Raw genomic sequence first — 18,278 nt, 5'->3', positions numbered from 1 at the left:
GCTGCCTTCAGTTTCCTGACCTGGGACAGAAGACACCTGGTTTGGTTTGATGAACGAAACGGCCCCGCCAAGACCATCACCTCCAGCTCTGCTTCCTCGTCACCCACCTATTGACTTTGCTCAGGGTGATTTGAGTCTCCACAGTCAAAAAAAAAAAAAAGAGAGAGAGAGAGCCTCCTTGCCTCCAAGTCTTCAATGACGGTATGGGAATAATTATTCCTGCTTCACCATTTCTACATTGTATGAGGAGAAGTGAATAATTTATACAGCCAGCACTTAATAAACATTTGTCTATAAAAAAAAAAGCATGATAATGATCAACAGGGGGAAAAGTTTCAAGGGAACTATGATTTACTGAAGAGTGTTCTCATTCAACAGCCACCAGGGTGGAGCGACCTTTGAGACAAGAAAATCACCTCTTTTTTTTTTCTAGAACTTATCAAGAGGCAGCTGAGGGTCTTGGGCTTTGCAGGTGGCTTAGTGGGGGGGAGAGGCAGTGGAGATACACACGCCTGTACCTGAGCCTCTGGCCGCATCCTAAAGAGAAATGTTTCCATCAGAAAGAAGAAGTTTCCACTGAAAGAATCATTTCAACAGCCCAGTCAATACGGAGTGGGGATTACAGAGCTTTGAGGCAAATCTGACCTGAGTTCAAACCCTTCCTCTGTCATTCCCTACGGACAGACTTGTCAATAAGAATGACAACTGCAAATTGATTGGGAGCCTGGTGAATTGCAAGGGAGAGAAGGCATCAGGAAGTGCTTCATAAATGTTAGCTCTCGCTGCTGGGATGTGCTATGGGCCACCGACGCACCCCGGTCAGTTCCTGCCTGCCTGGGCTTAGCTGCATTCTTATTTAAGATTTTCATGAGAAATCACAAGCATTGTCCAAGTCCCTTGTGGTTCCAGGACAAAGATGCTTAATGGTCTGTGCTCCCTCCCCCTGCACACGCGTACACACGCACACACACACACACACACACAGCAAACATTAGGCAATTGATCAAGATGAGGATCTGAAGAACAGAGCATATCAACTTGTGTTTTTTTTTTAATTGAAGTATAGTTGATTTATAACGTGTTTGTTTCTGGTGTAGAGCATATTCCTTTTCATATTCTTTTTCATTATAGGCCATTACAAGATATTGAATATAGTTCCCTTCGACTTGTGTTTTTTAAACCGCAGTATCTTCTCCACCCCTCCACCACACACCCAAGAATGTATGAGTCAAAGGAGAGGAAATGACTGCTCTTGACGGCTCAAAGTGGGGAAGGCATCATCCAACCCCTGAGCCTCAGCAAAGAAAGCAGTCTTGTAACACAGAATCCATCCCCTGGTGAAGCCCAGACCATCTTTTATTGATTAAAGGTCAAGGGGAATGTGGTTGAGTTAAGCTATGCAGGGAACTAACATTCTGGAATGCCAAGTCCTAAGGCTAAATGTCAAAACCCAATCATTCAAAATACAAGGAGACTCAACCCCAAAGAATGATCAGAATCTAAGCTGCTCCGCTGGCTCTAAAATCCAGATCTCCAGGCTCCCCCTAAGGGTCCTACATGGAGGGCTGCCCCTGAGCCCAGAACCAGAACCCGCAAACATGCACGAAGTTCTCGGGACTCCGCGGCAGATCAGAGCTCCCAAGTGTGCATTCCTACAGCTGGGAGGATGGAGAGTCGGGCCTGGCAGAAGACACAGACAGAAAGGAAGGCAGAGGGGACAGAAGGGGGGCAGTGGCATCCAGCTCTGGTTCCTTCAGCATTCTTAAAAGGAGTGGAAACTTGCTCTTCTCCTGGTTAATCCCTCCTTTCTCCAGTTATCACTCAGTTTCCTCATCAAAGGAAACCAATCTACTGTATGAAAAGGCAATGGAGTTGTTCCAGAAGCCCTTATCTCATGGCATTATCAGCACTTGGCCTTTCAAAGCACCCACTTCCTTTGAGTCTAGGTCCAGGGGTGGAGAACAAGCCGGATCCGAGCTCAGGAAAGGGGTGGGGAGAGGGAGGATTTTAGCTCCAGGGCTGGCCTCCAGAGAAGGCAGCCCTAAAGGCTCAAAGGGCTAAATTCAAAAGGTAAAGCAAGCTCAAGGGTGAAAGAAGCAAATGTCAGGACAGCTGCTCTGGCTGGGATGAGAGGTCTGAGCAGCCAGCTAAAGCTACACGGACGGAAGTCAATCCTGGAAAATCTGTCCATCTGGGGCAAGACCTCCCCAGCAAGTGGGTGGGGAAAAGCACAGGTATCCGGCCCTATCTTCTTACTTCTCACTGTCTTCTCGAAGCCTAACCCAGACCCTGGTACATAATAGGTACTTAATGTTTGCAGAATGAATGAATGCAGAACAAAACCCTTCTAGATACCAAGCCCACACGCCTCCTTCCTGCCTCCACTGTCCTGCCCTGTGGGCTCCCTGGTGATTTATTAAATCGCTACTTTTCACTAGGCTCCAAGAACAAAAGGACGGACACTGTCAAGTTGTAAAGGACCAGAACATTGCAGGAGAAATCTACCAGGAAACACAGAACATGGAGATGGCTCTGCTGATGGAACTCTGGGGCCGGGCCTGGAAGGGGTAAAGGTGGGCGCTGCCAGGGCAAGTGGGGCTGGCAAAGGTGCCCTGTGGGCTGGTCCCCTCTATGCCATGGAGGGAGGCAGAGGAGGCTGGACCTTGCTTCCTGGTCTGGCCAGATACAGGGGACTACATCCTACACAGAGCAACCCAGCAAGCCCACAACGAGGTGTGGCCTGGCCCCTCACCTGAGCATCCTACCTTCCCTGGAAGAGCACGGGCTCCTCCTGCAGCCAGTGGGAGGGCAAAGAAGAAGAGAGGCTGTGTGGGGTGAGGCTGGCCTTGACTCTGTTCTGGAAAAGGAAACCAGGCTGTGTGCCCAAAAGGCACTGCTGAGACCGTGGTGGAAGATCAATCATGATGAGAGCCACATCTCCCTGCCAGGAGACTCATGACCTGAGAGCCAGATGTTCTGCAGAAGGATGACCTGTACCTGAGTCAGAGGCAGGCAGGGAGGCGAGGTAGTTGCGATCTGGCGGACTGAGGCTGAGCCACAGCACAAACCAGGATTGTTTGTTATCTTGTCTGGCTTTGCCCGGGGATCGGGTGAGCCTGAAGCAGCCTCTTACACCTGATCTCTAGGAGACGCCCATTCTGGACCACATGTTTATCCCCGACCTGTTGGAGAGGGTCTGCTCTTGCTTGACTAAGCATGGCTTCAGATCCCTGGGTCCTGCTGGAGGGAGTGCTCTCTGACATCTCCTGGGAGAGGAGTCGTTGTCAAAGCTTGGGGGACTCTACAGAGACATCCCAGGAGGCTCTGCAGGGGAGGAGAGGGAAGGTGAGCAAGGTTCTGCCCACCGCTACCACCCCCACTTCAATCAGAGCAGCTTCACTCTTCTGCATATTATAGATTAAAATTCCACATAAGGTTTTGTTTGAAGAAAAGGCTGATGCCTGTGGCAGATCAATTCGTGGTCTCAGATCTTCACTCCCCTGTGGTGGCAAAGTTATACACCCACATTCTTTTCATGACCTCACAGTGAACAGAGTGTATTTCCCAGCTCTTGATTTGGGCTTACCTACACTTCGACCAATGGAATGTTTGTACAACATCAGCAAAGGCTCGAAATGTGCTTGTACCCTTGGTGCTACCCTCTAGGACTCCTGCCTTTTTCAATGAGAAAAATTTGCCTCAGTTAGCTACAAGTCCAAGGTGGACAAGAGGCATGTGGAACAGACCGGGACCCAAGCCACTGCTTGGAGCCAAACCCTAGTCAACTTGCAGGCCCAAAAGCCCAAAATAAATGTATGTTGTGGGTCATTGAAATTTCAAAGCTATTTGTTACGCAGCAGCATCACTGATAGCAACAATGCCTTTTAAGGACCTTTTCACTGCCTTCAGTTAAAGAAAGATCCTGGCTATTAAAAAGAAGAGTTTACAGAGAACTCAAACACTCCTTGGTTCTACCACTTTGGAGAGCAATTTCTCAACATCTAGAAGATCTGAAGATGCACATACCTCAGTAGTCAACTACTCCACCTCTAGGTGATAACACACCATAGAGTGGGGTCAGAAAACTGGTCGTGTAAAGGGCCAGAGAGCCAGCACTGTAGGCATTTCAGACTATGCGGTCTCTGTGAGACTACACAATGACTCAGCTCTGCCATTTTAGCATGAAAGCAGATGTAGACAATACTTAAATGAATGCCCGGTGGCTGGGTTCCAATACACCTTTTTTATGGACACTGATATTTGGATTTCAAATCATTTTCATGTGTCACAAAATGTTCTGTTTTTTAACCATTAAAAATGTAAAAACCATCCATCAGCAGGTGAGCAGAAAAACAAAATGTGGTGGGTACTTGCAAGGGAATATTGTTCAGCCTTAAAAGGAAGGCAATTCTAACACAGGCTGCAATGTGGACAAACCTTGCGGACATTACGCTAAGTGAAGAAAGCCAGTCACAAAAGGACAAATCGTGTGTGATTCCACTCCTACGAGGTACCTGAAGTACTCAAATCCATAGAGACGGAAAGTAGATGGGTGGAGAGGGACTAAGGAGTTACCGTTTAAAGGGCACAGAACTTCAGTTTAGGAAGATGAAAAGTTCTGGGGATGAACGGGGGAGATGGTCATTCAACAATGTGAATGTACTCAATGCCACTAAACTATACACTTAGAAATGGTTAAAATGGTAAAAAAAATTTTATGCTATGCATCTTTTACTGTGATTAAAAAGAATTAAAATTAGAGGAAAAATGTAAAACTATTCTTAATTCACAGTCCCATACTAAAACAGGTGGCGGCCAGGTCTGACTGAGGGGCCGTAGTTACATAAGCACAGGAGTTCATCACAGCACTGTCTGAGTTATTTAAAAAAAAAAAAAAAGAAAGAAAGAAAGAAAGGAAAAAGAAATAGCCTAAATATCCATCAGTGGGAAAATGGAGCAATACACTGCAGTATAATTATTCAATGGGATACCCAGGGATGAGTGGAGTGTGCTACAATTTATGTATAAAACTTAAAACCCCAATGAATAATGCTCTATGGTATTAATGGATACATAGATATGCAGGGGAAGTGTAAAACCATACCTAAGAATGATAAACACTGGATTCATGGTAATAGTTCCCTCTGAGCAGGAGGGAAAAGACTAAGAATGGGAGTGGAAAATACAGGGAGCTTCAATTATGTCAGTAATGTTTCATTTCTTTCAATGAGATCGGATGCAAATATGACAATGTTAAGATTTGATCAAGCTTAATGGTGGGTAAAGAGGTATTCATTATGCTCCTTTCTACTCTTGTCTAGTCTTTGAAATATTTGGTGATGAAAAAAAAATTAATTCATAAAAGGGGAGAAAAAAGCAAAGGCAGGGACAAATTTTTAAGGGGAAAAATCCATCAATTTCAAAACATGCCGCTATCAGACAGGAAAGCCAGTAGAGGTTATCAGTTCACCTCACTCAATCTTTCCATGTTCTTGGGCTTCCTCAGCTCACCAGCTTAGAACTCGGGGTGAACCTGACTCAAAGACCCATGTTTGGAACCATTGGATAGCTCTGCCTGTGAGTTTGTCCCTTGTGGATTGAGAGGGACGGTTGACAGATCCCAGACCAGCCATCCCAGAGAAATATGTTCCAGCCACAACTCACTTTCCAGAGGCAAAACTGCCCTCACCTGTAAGGTACAAGAAGGCATATAAGGGCTTCAAGATGTTTGACTGTGAAAACCTATGTTCTCTCACCAGTACCTGCAGAGATGGAAAAAGACAGGCCACCTCCCAAGTCTTCTCTTGGAAACCTATCGTCAAGTCAACAAACATTGATTGACCTTAGTTGTAGTCTGTATTTAATGCTGTCAATTAGGATTAGATTAGACTGAAAGTAACAGCAAACTCAAACAACAGCGGCTTCAACAAGACAGAAGTTTATTTCTGTCTCATGTGAAATAAATCCACAGGCAGATAACTCAGGGTAGTGTGAAGGCTCTGTCATTCCTAGGGTGTGACGTGTCCTCCTGTTCCAAGACGGCAGCTGGGGCTCCAGTCATCAGATCTGCCTTCCAAGAAGCAAGACAGAAGAAAGGGAGAAGAATGTGCTTCCTTTCTTTGAAAGGAGTCTTCTGGAATGCATCCCAGGATTTTTCCACCAACATCTCATTGGCCAGAACATAGTCAAGTGGCCACACCTACTCCAAGAAAAGCTAGAAAGTGACTTTTTCTGAGAAGCCATGAACCCACCTAAAAACCAGGGGCTCTCTTACTAAGGAAGACAAGGAGAATAGATACTAGAGAAGGCCACTTGCAGTCTCTGTCACGAACGCCAACTGACTTTGTCACTTTGAGCATGTGCCGTCATAGCTAAGATCCTTTCCAGATCTGACATTCTGTTCTATGCTAAAGTGTTATATTTATGTAATTCATTGTTTCCAAAGTTGGAAGAGGCAAGTGAAAGAAACTAATATCTATTACTGACTCATGAATGATCAACTCCTTCTCTGTTTATCTCTTTTAAACCTCAGAAGTGACTATATGATGTTGGATGTATTACCTGCTTTAAGAGATGAGAAAATTGACATTCCAAAAGGCTAAACCATGTCCCAAGCTCACACAGTTTTAAGTGATGGGACCAGGATCTGAACCCCATCCACGCTCCTTCACTGTACCATGCTGCCAATTTCCGTATTTGGAAATAGATCGGAACACACTCCCAGGTCTGCCACTTATTAACTGTGTAATCTTAAATGAGATGCGTAATCTCTCTGTGCCTCATTCTTTTCAGCTGCAAAATAGGCATGATAATGGTACGTATGCCATAAGGTTGTTGGGAAGATTCAATGAGTGAACAAACATAAAATACTTGGAACAGTGCCAGGCCCATAGTATTAGTCTGTAATTGTTAGCTATGATTATATTAGGCAACATTTGAGAGGTTCCTTGGGGAAAACTGAGGAACAGGAAGGGTGTTCCAGGCAGAGGGAACGGCGCAGTCCAAAGCTGGGAGACAGTGATGGCCGAGTCAAGTCTGAAGGCGTGAGCAGGAGTCGTGATTCTCTCTCCAACTTCAGTACTTAAGTGGGGCCCCAGCCTCGGGTAGATCTTTACCAGTTACGTACTTGATTTGAAGAGATCTCAGGAAAGCCCATAAGAATGAGAAAAGTCTTTCACCATGAATCTCGAATTTCACCTTGAACGGAAGGGGAACGTATGCTGACTTCCAAACGCGACCTCTCCGTGGCTCTAGGAGCAGGAAAAGGCGGGCAGCCTAACAGGCAGAGAGAAGCCCATGAACCTGGGTCCTTGCTCCGTCTTGGCCCTTATCCTGCCATATTCCAGGCGTTGTGGCTTGTTAATCGCCGCGGGCAGCCAGCCAGCACCCCAGCACCCAGCCCCACCTTCTGAACTTTGTCCCCAAGCAGGAAAGTGTTCTCCTCTGTGTACTTAAGAAAGGGACAGTGATACAGTGTCACACCCACGGGCCCATCTGGCCACAGTGGTGCAGCCAACTGGAGGCCTGGGGGCGGGGCTGGCCTCCCCATGCGGACCCCTCCCAGGGAGGAGTGTCCCACTCTCTCTGTCAGGGACCTTGTGCAGATCCGGCTTTTATGAAACTGGGTAAGCCGTGATAGCAGGCAAGCACCTGGAAATGGGATCTGGGAGACCTGTGCTCATCCCAGAAGTCACTTTGTGGCCTTGGGCTAATGCCTTGATCGCCCTGAGTCTATTATTGGTGGAAATAGCCATACATACCCTTCCCATAAGAATTCACTGGTTTGTGAAGGTTAAATGAAATAATGCTTGTTGGGTATTTAAATGCGCTCTCTTGGCGTGCTGGCGGGACCCATCCGTGCGAGGCCCCTTGTTTCTGAAGGCTTCGCTCAACTTCCGCTCACTACCACGCCAAGAGGATGAGTGCCTTAAGTGATTGGATGACTTCTCTCTTTTGGTCCTAAGCATACCTGGTGCTTCTGCACTGACAGGTTTACCTTTGAACTCTTCCACACTGTTTATGCTTTTATGACTTTTTATCACATCTTTCACGTGATGACCAAGGGCAGGGGCACCAGGAGAGCCCAACCGTGGGCTCTCCATGGCTCTTCCCCAAGTTCCAGTAAGATCCGCCAGTGACATGGACACGCAAGGATCATAAATGAGCCAAGTGGGGAGCAAATATCAAGTTTACTCACCTACGCTGGTAGGTCCCAGAATAGAACCTATAATTTGTGTTAGGGAATTCAGATCGGGTCAAGGGTATATATAACATGGGGCTTCTTAACTCCCAAGTCTAGACATTGGGACATATCCCCATACACACACCCTGAAACTTGCCTGCAGACATCACGATGAACCCTCAGGGGAAGCTCAGCTCAACTATACAGACAAGATGTAAGCCTTCTAGAAGGGAGCCCTGAGTCTGGACCACATGTCCTCTCCCCTGAGATGGTAAGAGGAGGAGGGCTCGCCGAGGAGGGTGGGGAGTTGGACAGGAAGCAGCTGACCTGGTTCCCTGTTCTGAGTCACAGCAGCCCTGCCCCCTAAAAGGTAACCCAGTGAATATCCACCTCTGTCCAGCCAGTCTGGACACTCGTCTTCCCGGGCAGGAGCAAAGAACAGCAGGGAGACACTACACATCTTCTCACGTGCCCCGCTCATGAGAAGAGCTCATTTGAGTGGAATTTCTAAAGAAAGGTGAGAAGGAGCGATGCTGTATCTTGACAGACGAACACAGGTCTCCCCCTTTTCGGGGAGACTCTTACCTTACTCAAGAGCAAATCCCTACCATTGAACAGCCACACATGTGCATGTACATGTGCGTACACACACACACACACACACACACACACACACACCCCACCTGTGCGTGATCCCACCTGTGCATGAGTGGAGTGATGGGGTCTGGCCTCATAGCTTGGCGTCTTATTGAAATAGGACATAGAAGTTTGACTAAAGGCACATCCAACCCAGAAAACCACTGGTATTGCATGCTTTACATCTGGTGTACAAGGGAAGACGTTGCTGAATCTTGTTCCCAGAGTCCCTGTGGCTGACACCCTAAAATAATAGAAACATAGTGACTCGTGTGCCATTCTGAAACATTAACCCAACCAGAGCAGCAGGCCAGGGCCATCAGCTCACACCGCCAGGGGTTTTATGGTACCTTCCTGAGAGCAGAATCCAGAGCTCAGCCTCCCACAGCCTGGCTGCCCAATTGTCATGTCCCAGTGGAGCCCTGGGGCAGACAATGAACTGGGAATCCCTTGGCCTGCTTTCTCTTCTCCATCTTTCCTTTATTAGCCACATGAACTTGGAGAGTTACTGCCTCTTCTTAGGCTTCAGTTCCCTCCCTGCTTAGCCTCGTTTTGCTAATTTCATAACAGGAATAACCATCACTACCCCCAGGGATCTCCCAGGCATCGCGTCTCCCATGGACTCCAGCCAGGTGGGTGTGGGAAGTGATCTCCCGAGGAGAAGGCACAGGAGATACACAAAGCCCCATCAGGGCGGGAGGGGATCACCAGCCCAACAACAGTGATCAAGGGAAAGGGAGTTCTGCTCATCTTTCGTTAGCCCAACGGGGCCCAGTCCCCTGGGAAGACAATATGAGCAAACCCTCTCACAGGAGACAATATAGACAAGAGTTGTGAGGAGAAAATTAGGTAATCCCATTCACAAAAGTAAATAAGGAAGAGCAGAGAGAGAAATGACCAAGTAATGGATTGAAATAGAAATCGCTAAAAAAAAAAATCAATAAAAATTTAAAAACTGCAAAGAACCCAAGTGAGAAGTCTATATAAACAGAATAATGATGAGGAGAGAAAGACAGAGTGGCAGGCAGGGTGGATGCCACACGCAGATGTTCCTTGGAAATGCGGGGAGGGTCAGAGGACCGCAGTGGAGCCAAAGGAGAAGAGACAGATAAAGATGGCGCCCATGAGAAGTAGGAACCACAAGCAGTGTTGCAAGCTCTGTTCCAGGAGCAAGGAGGTCTCAGAGAGAGTGGGGACCAGCATGTGGAGGGAGAATATGGTTTCCCAGCTAACATCATAATTCCAGAGCCGATCAAGCCCTGAAACCAAGATGGCGCCATAGGGACTGAGGGTCTGGCTGTTGAGTTCTCGAATCTACTTCAAGACCAAGCAAACCTTGGAGCGCTGTCGCAGGAAAAAGAGAGGGCCAGCCAAGGAAGCAATATGTGTGGAAGGAACAGTGGGCAGCTCTGATAAGCCGGAGCTCCTGCTGTGGTAAATCCCACCCCAAGAAGCAGCAAGGCTTTTGTGCAAGGCTGGCCTGAGCGGGGAATACCAGCCGACGGGGCTGTGGCTGCCACGCTGGATGGCAGCGAACCACTGGACCATCGTAGGAGAATTCACAGGGGGACCCACAGAGTCAGGGGTAGTCATCACATTCAGACCCACAGTAGACTGGACCAGAGGCTGGGCCAGGAGAAAGGTCAGTGGGAACTTTGTAGGCAAAGAAAATCCCAAACATCTGAAAGAAAGAACCTGGAGCAGAGGGTGCCGAGGGTCAGATATTAGCCTTTGAAAACTGCCCAGAGGTGGACCAAGAGAGGGGTGTCACCCACACACAGGGGTGGACCGATATGGCAGACTCAGTAGGTCCTTTGAGTATCTGTAGCTGGAAGAAAGGCTGAGCATCCTTAGTGCGTGTCTGGTACCGCAAAGCAGACGTAGCCACGATTTTTTGAGCACCTACTGGGTGTAGGGCAGTGGGCTAGGCATGCGACAGACATTAGATCACTCATTTCAATCACACACAGACACACACACAGACACACACACACACACACACACACTTTCTTGACAAGAGAATTGAGGCTTAAGAGTAGGTAAGAAATTTGCCTAAGGCCACACAGCTAGTAAGTGGTAAAGCTGCGATTGACTCCTAAGGCCAAGATCCTAATTGCTCTCCCGTCCCTTAAGCGGACAGAAGGTAACACTGCTTTGAAAGAGGCTTTCATTTCTCCTCTCTGGCTGGAAATCCGGGAGGGAGGGCGGGCTCTGTGCAAAGGCTCCCCAGAATGTGGGGGAGCCCCAGTCGCCTGCTCCCGGCTGAGTGAGGGGCTTCTTCTCACTCTCCTCCAGCCCTTCTGCTTCCTCCTGCCTTCACAGCGTGTTATAATTATTTGTTTATACATCTGTCTCATCCATGAGACCAGTGAGTGGTGCTCATCCCTGGCTGCACATTAGAGTCTCTTTTTAAAAATAACAGTTCCTGGCTTCCCCTCAAGACCAATTAAATCAGAATCTCTAGAGCTAGGACTATGCCATTCTTTTTTTTTTTTTAATTCAGTGATTCAAATGTGCCAGAGGTTTGCAATCCATTGCTGCAGACTGTGGGCATTTCACGGTCAAGGACCAGGTCATGGGTACCCACATCCCCAGAGCCCAGCAGAGGCAAAATCATCATAGGTGCTCAATACACTTTTAATGAGAGGGTGAACACAGACATCAGAAGATGAAGATCAAGAATAGAGGAAGGAAAATCAGGGAAGTACTATGCAGAAGAGCGGGGAGAAGGGAGCGACTGGAGACGGAGAAGCCGAGAGAAGCTTCTAAGGTGCCGGGGCAAAGGAAGGGCCCGGGTGAGGCTGTCTTGCATAACACATCTCCAATTAAAGCTAACAGGAAGCTTCAGTAGAGAATAAACAGCACCTGCCTCAGAGAGAAATGAGGTGAAGAGGAGTCAAAAACATGAGTTTCTGAATATGCCGGAACACTGGGCTTTGGGGGCCAGAAGCCTGGGTATCCGGGAAAAGAAATGAAGCGAGCAAAGGCCAAAAAGAAAGAAAAAGGAACAGAATTGTGATTTTTGAGAACCACTGAGACATGGGACAGGATAGGACCAGGAAGATAAAACTCACAATTTGGAAAGAAAATGGGAAAGCAGGAGAAAGCAAGGTTAAGAATGAAAGAGGAGTGAATTCCTCAGTTATCATATGTGTATTTGCTCAACATGCTATTATTTCAGCAGTGGGGAAAAGAATTAGGGGTAAGTAAAATATGCAAATGCATTTCATAATGAAAAATCCTGTGATGAGCAAGGGAGATACTTGCTATGAAAATTATCTGAAAAAAAAATGCAAAACGTTCTAGGCATGGCAGGTGGCGTGATTATTTATCACGGTATCATCAAGGCAGATGTTGCTGTGTGTGGTGAGAAAAGTGGCTCTCCAAGCGTTGGTCATCGGTCAGCTTAATCAAAGGTCCGGAGTTCTCTTAGTCTGTTACTTAGTTCTGAATTTAAAGAGTCTGGAGAGCTCTCAAGAGGGGAGATCTCCAGGGCTGGGTCTTGGAGAACGGTGCTTGTTTGGTATAGACACCAGGTACCCAGAGGCCATCGCAAGTGAGAAGAGTTAGGCTAAAGTCTGGCTGCAATACACAGAGTCAGAAAATAGAAATAAAATAAAGGTAGCAGAGTAGTTAAAAGAAGAGAAGGGAAGTGCATCTAGCATTTATTGAGTGCCTACTATGTGCCAGGCACTGGGCAGATGGTATTTTACTTAACCATCAAAATAACTCAACAACAGCCTTAGACTGGCCCAGGATCATGTTAGATGCTCAGGTGCCTTATGGTTCTCTTTCTATTTTCACTCTGTACCTTTCACTAGCATCGCACCAGTAGCCATGACTCTCATAGTAAAGACCTATGAAAAATCTCCAGCCCAGTCTTCTCTGAGATTCAACCATTAGATCGAACTCAACTCAGATATCTCAAATGCACCTCCTACTTTTCAAATCCAGAGCAGATGGTTTCAACCTCTTCCCTGAACGTGATCCTCTTCTGGGGTTTCCTATACCAGCAAGCCCTATTCCCAAACTGTCATCGCCATGTAGGTGTGCAAACCTGAAACCAAGGTGTCTTTCTGGACACCTCATCATGTTATATCACTGTCCCATATCCAATCCACCTAGAGTCCAATTTCTTTTACTTCCTAAATATCTCTCCAACGTAGCCACTCCCCTAACTTCCATCTCCCTCTTTCTGCCTAGACAAAGCTACCATCTTCTCTTGCCTTGATTAATGCAATAGCACTGGGTCTCCTATCCAGTCTGGCTCCCTCCAACTGGTTCTCCACAAAGAAGCCATAAAAACCTTTTCAAAATACAGGTGTGCTCATGTCTCTACCTCCAGGCTTCTCCAGCCTCACCAGCTTTGAATAAACCATTTGAATGGATTCACATCACTCTTCAGATAAAAAACAATGTCCTACGCAACATAGTCTGGCATGGTTTGACCTCCTGCCTCATTGTCCCCTGTGTCTTCCTCACCTTCTCCTCATCGATCCCACTGGCCTTGTCTCAGTTCTTGTCCTTCTGCAGAAGGACCTTTGCATGGACTGTTTTTGTGTCTCCAGTCCTCCATCTCTGAACTCCCACTGATTCTTCAGATCATAGATCCCTTTTAATGGACACCTTCTTCCACATCTAGAAAGATCAGTTTCCTTTATCATCTTTCATGAGATTTTTTCTCTCTTCTTAACATACTTTAAAAACTTTTCATTTTCCATTTATTTAAGCAATCATTTGCTTGATACCTTTTCCTCACTAGTCTATAATCCCATGAAGGCAGAAATTGTGTGGTTTATCTCTGCCTTATACCCCACCCCACCCCCCACCATTTAGATGATGCTTAGCCCATAGCATAGCACGTGTCCGATGGAATTTGCACAAGGAAAGTGGTCAGATGGGTGGGAAAGGAGATGGCCAAGGAGAGGCAGAGTCAGGATCCAAATCCAGGTCTGACTCCCTCCAAAGCCATACTCTTTGCTAGCAACAGGGAAGAGAGGATAAAAGAAGGATGAGCGATGCCGTTAGCTCTCCACCATCTGGTCCAGATGAAGAGAGGCTGTTCTCTAAGGGAGTTCAGATGAGCACCATTGTCAATGGAACCTTTTCTCCAGTCTTCCTTTTTAGTTACTTTTGGCTGCCAGACTGTGCCCACTCAAATGAAACTCTGGGCAGAGAATGGCTCCAGGAGGTACCAAGAATTATTGAGGTTATATCTTCAGTGGCTTTCCTTTGTTCTCAGAATAAAGTAAGCATGATTTATGGACCCTGCTTGGCTTTCCCTGATTCCCTTCCCAACCTCTTCTCCAATCACTGCTGCTTCTCATCTAAGATTCTAACCACACAGCTTCATCCCTAACCCGGGAACACATAGCTTCCTCTCCGTGCTTTTCTGACCCACCCCATCTGCCTGACCACCTCCTACTGGTCCTTCCAGAGTCTCCCTGCCCCTCCTCATCACCCTCACCCATCTCTTTAATCCCTGACTGTTCCCACCTTTAACTCTGAGCTGGGTTTGGGGTGAATAAGGGAAAGTTTGACTTCTTCTAGCCCAGTTTATTTTTCTGTTTGACCATTACATCTAACCTGTGAATATTATTATTAATCACTCACCCATGGTACTTTACTACTTCAAGCATTTCAACGATATTTATTTGCTCTCTGGATGAGAGAGGATTTTCTAAGCATAAAAGCAATGGAAGAAATCACTAAGGGAAGGAAAAATCAATACATTCGACTGCACCAAATTTAAGACTTCTGGATGTCATAAACCATTCTAAACAAAACTAAAAGGCAAATGACACAGCTGGGGAAAGTATGTGCAATAAATATGACAAAGTGTTGTTATCCTTAATATATAAAGAGCTCACTGAGATCGATAAGAAAAATATTAAAATCCCAGAAGAAAAATGGACAAAGGACATGAATAAGTATGAATAGCTAATAAACACATGAAAAATCTTTTAACTTCACCAGCAGTCGGAGAAACGCAAATTAACACAACTCTAAACCGCGGTTCCCCTGTGAAGTTCCCATAACACTAAAGGCAGATAATGGGGCAGAGAGCATCTGATTGTTTTCCAAGAGAAAATAAGAGCTTTTTCAACTTTCAATAGCTCCCTACTACCTCAAGGAAAAGCCCAGACTCCAGTCCTCACCGTCCTCCTCCATCGTCTCCCACCACACCCCACCTCCCCTCAGACACATCCAGCACTAATTCTCTGAGCCCAGCATGGAACGCCGGCTGCACAGAGACTCTGCCCTCCTCCAGCTCCACCTTCCGCTACCCCACACAATCTTCTTCCAGCCAACACCTCCTCCTCCTTCATTCTTCTGAGACGGCATCACCTTCTGGGAAATTCATGAGCTGGGTTTGGTGCCCCTGCCCTGTGCTCTCTGTACACACACCCTCCCTTACCCAGTGCTTACCCAGTCACACTGAAATTGACTCTTTATGGGTTTCTTTCCACCTTAGATTATATGCACCTCAAGAGACACATTCCATTTTTATTCATTCCTGGATCCCAGGGTTTCATCCAGTGTAGATGCTCAACAGATGACTCTTGAACTAATCAATCATGTAATAAATTAATTATCCCATTTTGGACCATAAATTTTTTTTACCGCTATTCTGGTAAATGCATGTTTTACTTAAAAAGGATAAAATTAATTCATTTTGAATGGAGAGAGACTGCCTCGCCCATGCCCGAGCCCTCGTTTTAATGCCTATGTTCTCTCATCCTGTGGGTTGTAACCAATTAGTGGGCCATGAAATTAATTTATGGGTCACGATCGCCATCTTTTTAATGAAAAAAATATTTGAACTAGAAGAGAATAGAATGAGTCTGGTATCTGCTCTTTCCTTCCTATTGTGGATTTCCCCACCCTCCGCACGCAGGCAGGCAGGAGTGGTGGTTCAGAACACAAGGCGGGGAGTTGACGGTCCTTCTCTGATGCTTAATAACACCAGTGCCATCATTCATCTCTCTAGGCTTTGGTTTCCTTATCTGTGAAATGGGGATGATAAAAAAAAAATGCAGGCAGAATGGAACAGAAAGGACTCAGGTTGCAAATTCTCAAAACTGCTCATCAGCATTTCTGACACAGAGACGCTGTAAGAACCGACCAGAAGCAGACCCAGCACAGCCACATTATTACCCGGCACTTCCTGTCCTGACACCAAGCCCCTCTCTTCCTCCATTCCTGACCAGTTGCCCACCCTGGCTTTAGACTCAGGAGGAAATCTGCACTGTGTGGCATCAGGCACCTTTATGGGTCTAACGCCATAGGGTAGGAAGTCAATGACTGTCTTTCTAAATCGCAAATCTAGCCAAGCCACTCCCCAGTTAAAGCCCTTCTATGGTCCCCATTATGCTCAGGATAAAGCTTCAACCCCCTAATATAACCTATAAGATCCTCTATGATCCAAACCCACTCCTACATTCCACACTCCAGCCCTCCCCAGTCACCCGCATTTCTCAAGTGGGTCATGCTCTCTTGGCCCTGGACATTTCCCACATGGTCTGGTCTGCCCAGAACAGCTCTCTGACCCTCTGTCACGTCCCCACACAGACATCCGTTCTCCCCAGGTTTCTTCTCTATCTCGACCCCACCTCTTCCCTGCTCTGTGTCCCCATGGCCCCCGGCTATGCATCCCTTCCTCACTGCACTGGCCAGTCATGGTTCGACCTCAAGCTCACTCGCCCCTGCTTCTAAGGACAGGGGCTGGGGCTTTTGTTCCAAATCCCCAGCACCTAGCTCAAGGCTTCCTCCAGAGTAAGTAAAAAACTCTTGCTTGTGGGAGGGAGGGGAGGAGGGAGGAGAGGAGAAGGGAGGGAGGGGAAGAGAGAGGGAGTGAAGGAGGAAATAGATGGAAACTCTTCATTTGACACCTTCCCCAAACATCCAAGGTCCTAAGGCAACTCAGGGGCTTTGAACTGTAAGTCGTTTTCTAAAGATCAGACTCATGTGGCCACACAGAGTGGAAAGGGTCTCTGCAGAGAAGGAACTCCTGGAATGAGGCGGTCAGGGTAAGCACCACGGTAAGCTGGATGCCAGGAACACGTGTTCCATCTGGGAGATTTCACAAGCTGGAGGAGGCTCCGGGCACACTCTACAGGAATGTGAGCTTGGGCAGTCAACCCTGGGAACGCCGATAAAAGGCTAAGAGCTTTGATTGCCTTCCTGTTGTGAACGCATTTGGGGTAGGGCAGGGAAAGGGCTGGGCCATTCTCCTGGCTGCGGTGATTCCAGAATTTTGGCTACTTGGTTCCACAGCCCCTGCTTGGACAGATCCCTGGTACCTGGGGTGACACTATCTGGGTCAGCTGCATCAAGGCAGAGGAGGCTTTAGGGGCAGAAGGGTTAACATTGGCTTATCAGTACCAGGCACACAACTGCGTACTTTGCATACATGGCTTCTTCGATTGACATACCAACTCGGTGAGGCAGTAGCTTTGATTTTACAGGTGAGAGAGCTGAGAACCAGAGAGATTAAGAAACCTGTCCAAGCTCACACAATCCATGACTTGAGCCCAAATTCGAACCTAATTCTGTCTGACTTCAAAGAGCTTGCTCTTTTCACACTCAATTCCTATCCCTAAATCCTTCTCCATTCAGAATGTGAGTCGGAAGCTCTTCCTCCAGGGTAGGAGCCAGTGGGAGTCTTGGAAGGGAAGATCTATGACCATGTACACAGACACTAGTGAACCAGGGATGTGGGATGTGCCCATCCTCTGGGAAACCACACCTGGCGGGATCCCCAGTGCTCAGCCACCAGCCCCTCCCAGGTGAGGAGGCAAGTTCAGCCAACTCAAGGGCTAAAAGAGTGGGGTCTCCTCCCACCCCAAGAACGGTGCTTCCACCTCAACCATCAGCCTTGGTACCCCAGACTTATCCAGAGGACTCTTGCTTGTCCTGCACTGGAGACAAAAGAAAAACAACACAGCAGTGGAATCAGAGATCCTGCAGGCTAGCAGATGCTTCCGAGGTCTTCAGAAACCTCTCCTTGAAGTTACAAGGGCAGCGTCTCAGGGCTTCAGGAAGCAGGTGCCTCAGGCAGCATCTCAGTGCACCAGGGCTGGCCAGGGCTCAGGAGTGGTAAGTGACAATGGGCGTCACTTCAGGGGTGCTGGGGTCTTCTCCATCCCTAACCCCACATTCATGGACAGTATTTGAGAGGCCAATTCAAGGCTGCCTCTATTTGGCTTAGGGCTCTGGTCCAGATTAAAATACAAGGACATTTACAACTGTGGCAGCCACAGCAACCCTAGCATGGTGGTTTCCAGTCTGGTTATGAAAGCAGGTATTGGAAGGGAGGGGAAAAGACAAAAGCAGGAGGCCTATGGACGTCTACTGGTGGAGACCACAGAAAAGTCAAAGTGACTCCGAGGACATTTCCCATTCACAGCTCACCAGCAGGACCGGGAAGTTCCCTAGCATGTGTTGAAGGTTGATGGGA

The sequence above is a fragment of the Camelus ferus genome, chromosome 16 (assembly GCF_009834535.1).
Source record: "Camelus ferus isolate YT-003-E chromosome 16, BCGSAC_Cfer_1.0, whole genome shotgun sequence".
NCBI lineage: Eukaryota > Metazoa > Chordata > Mammalia > Artiodactyla > Camelidae > Camelus > Camelus ferus.
This window is presented reverse-complemented; position numbering follows the sequence as displayed.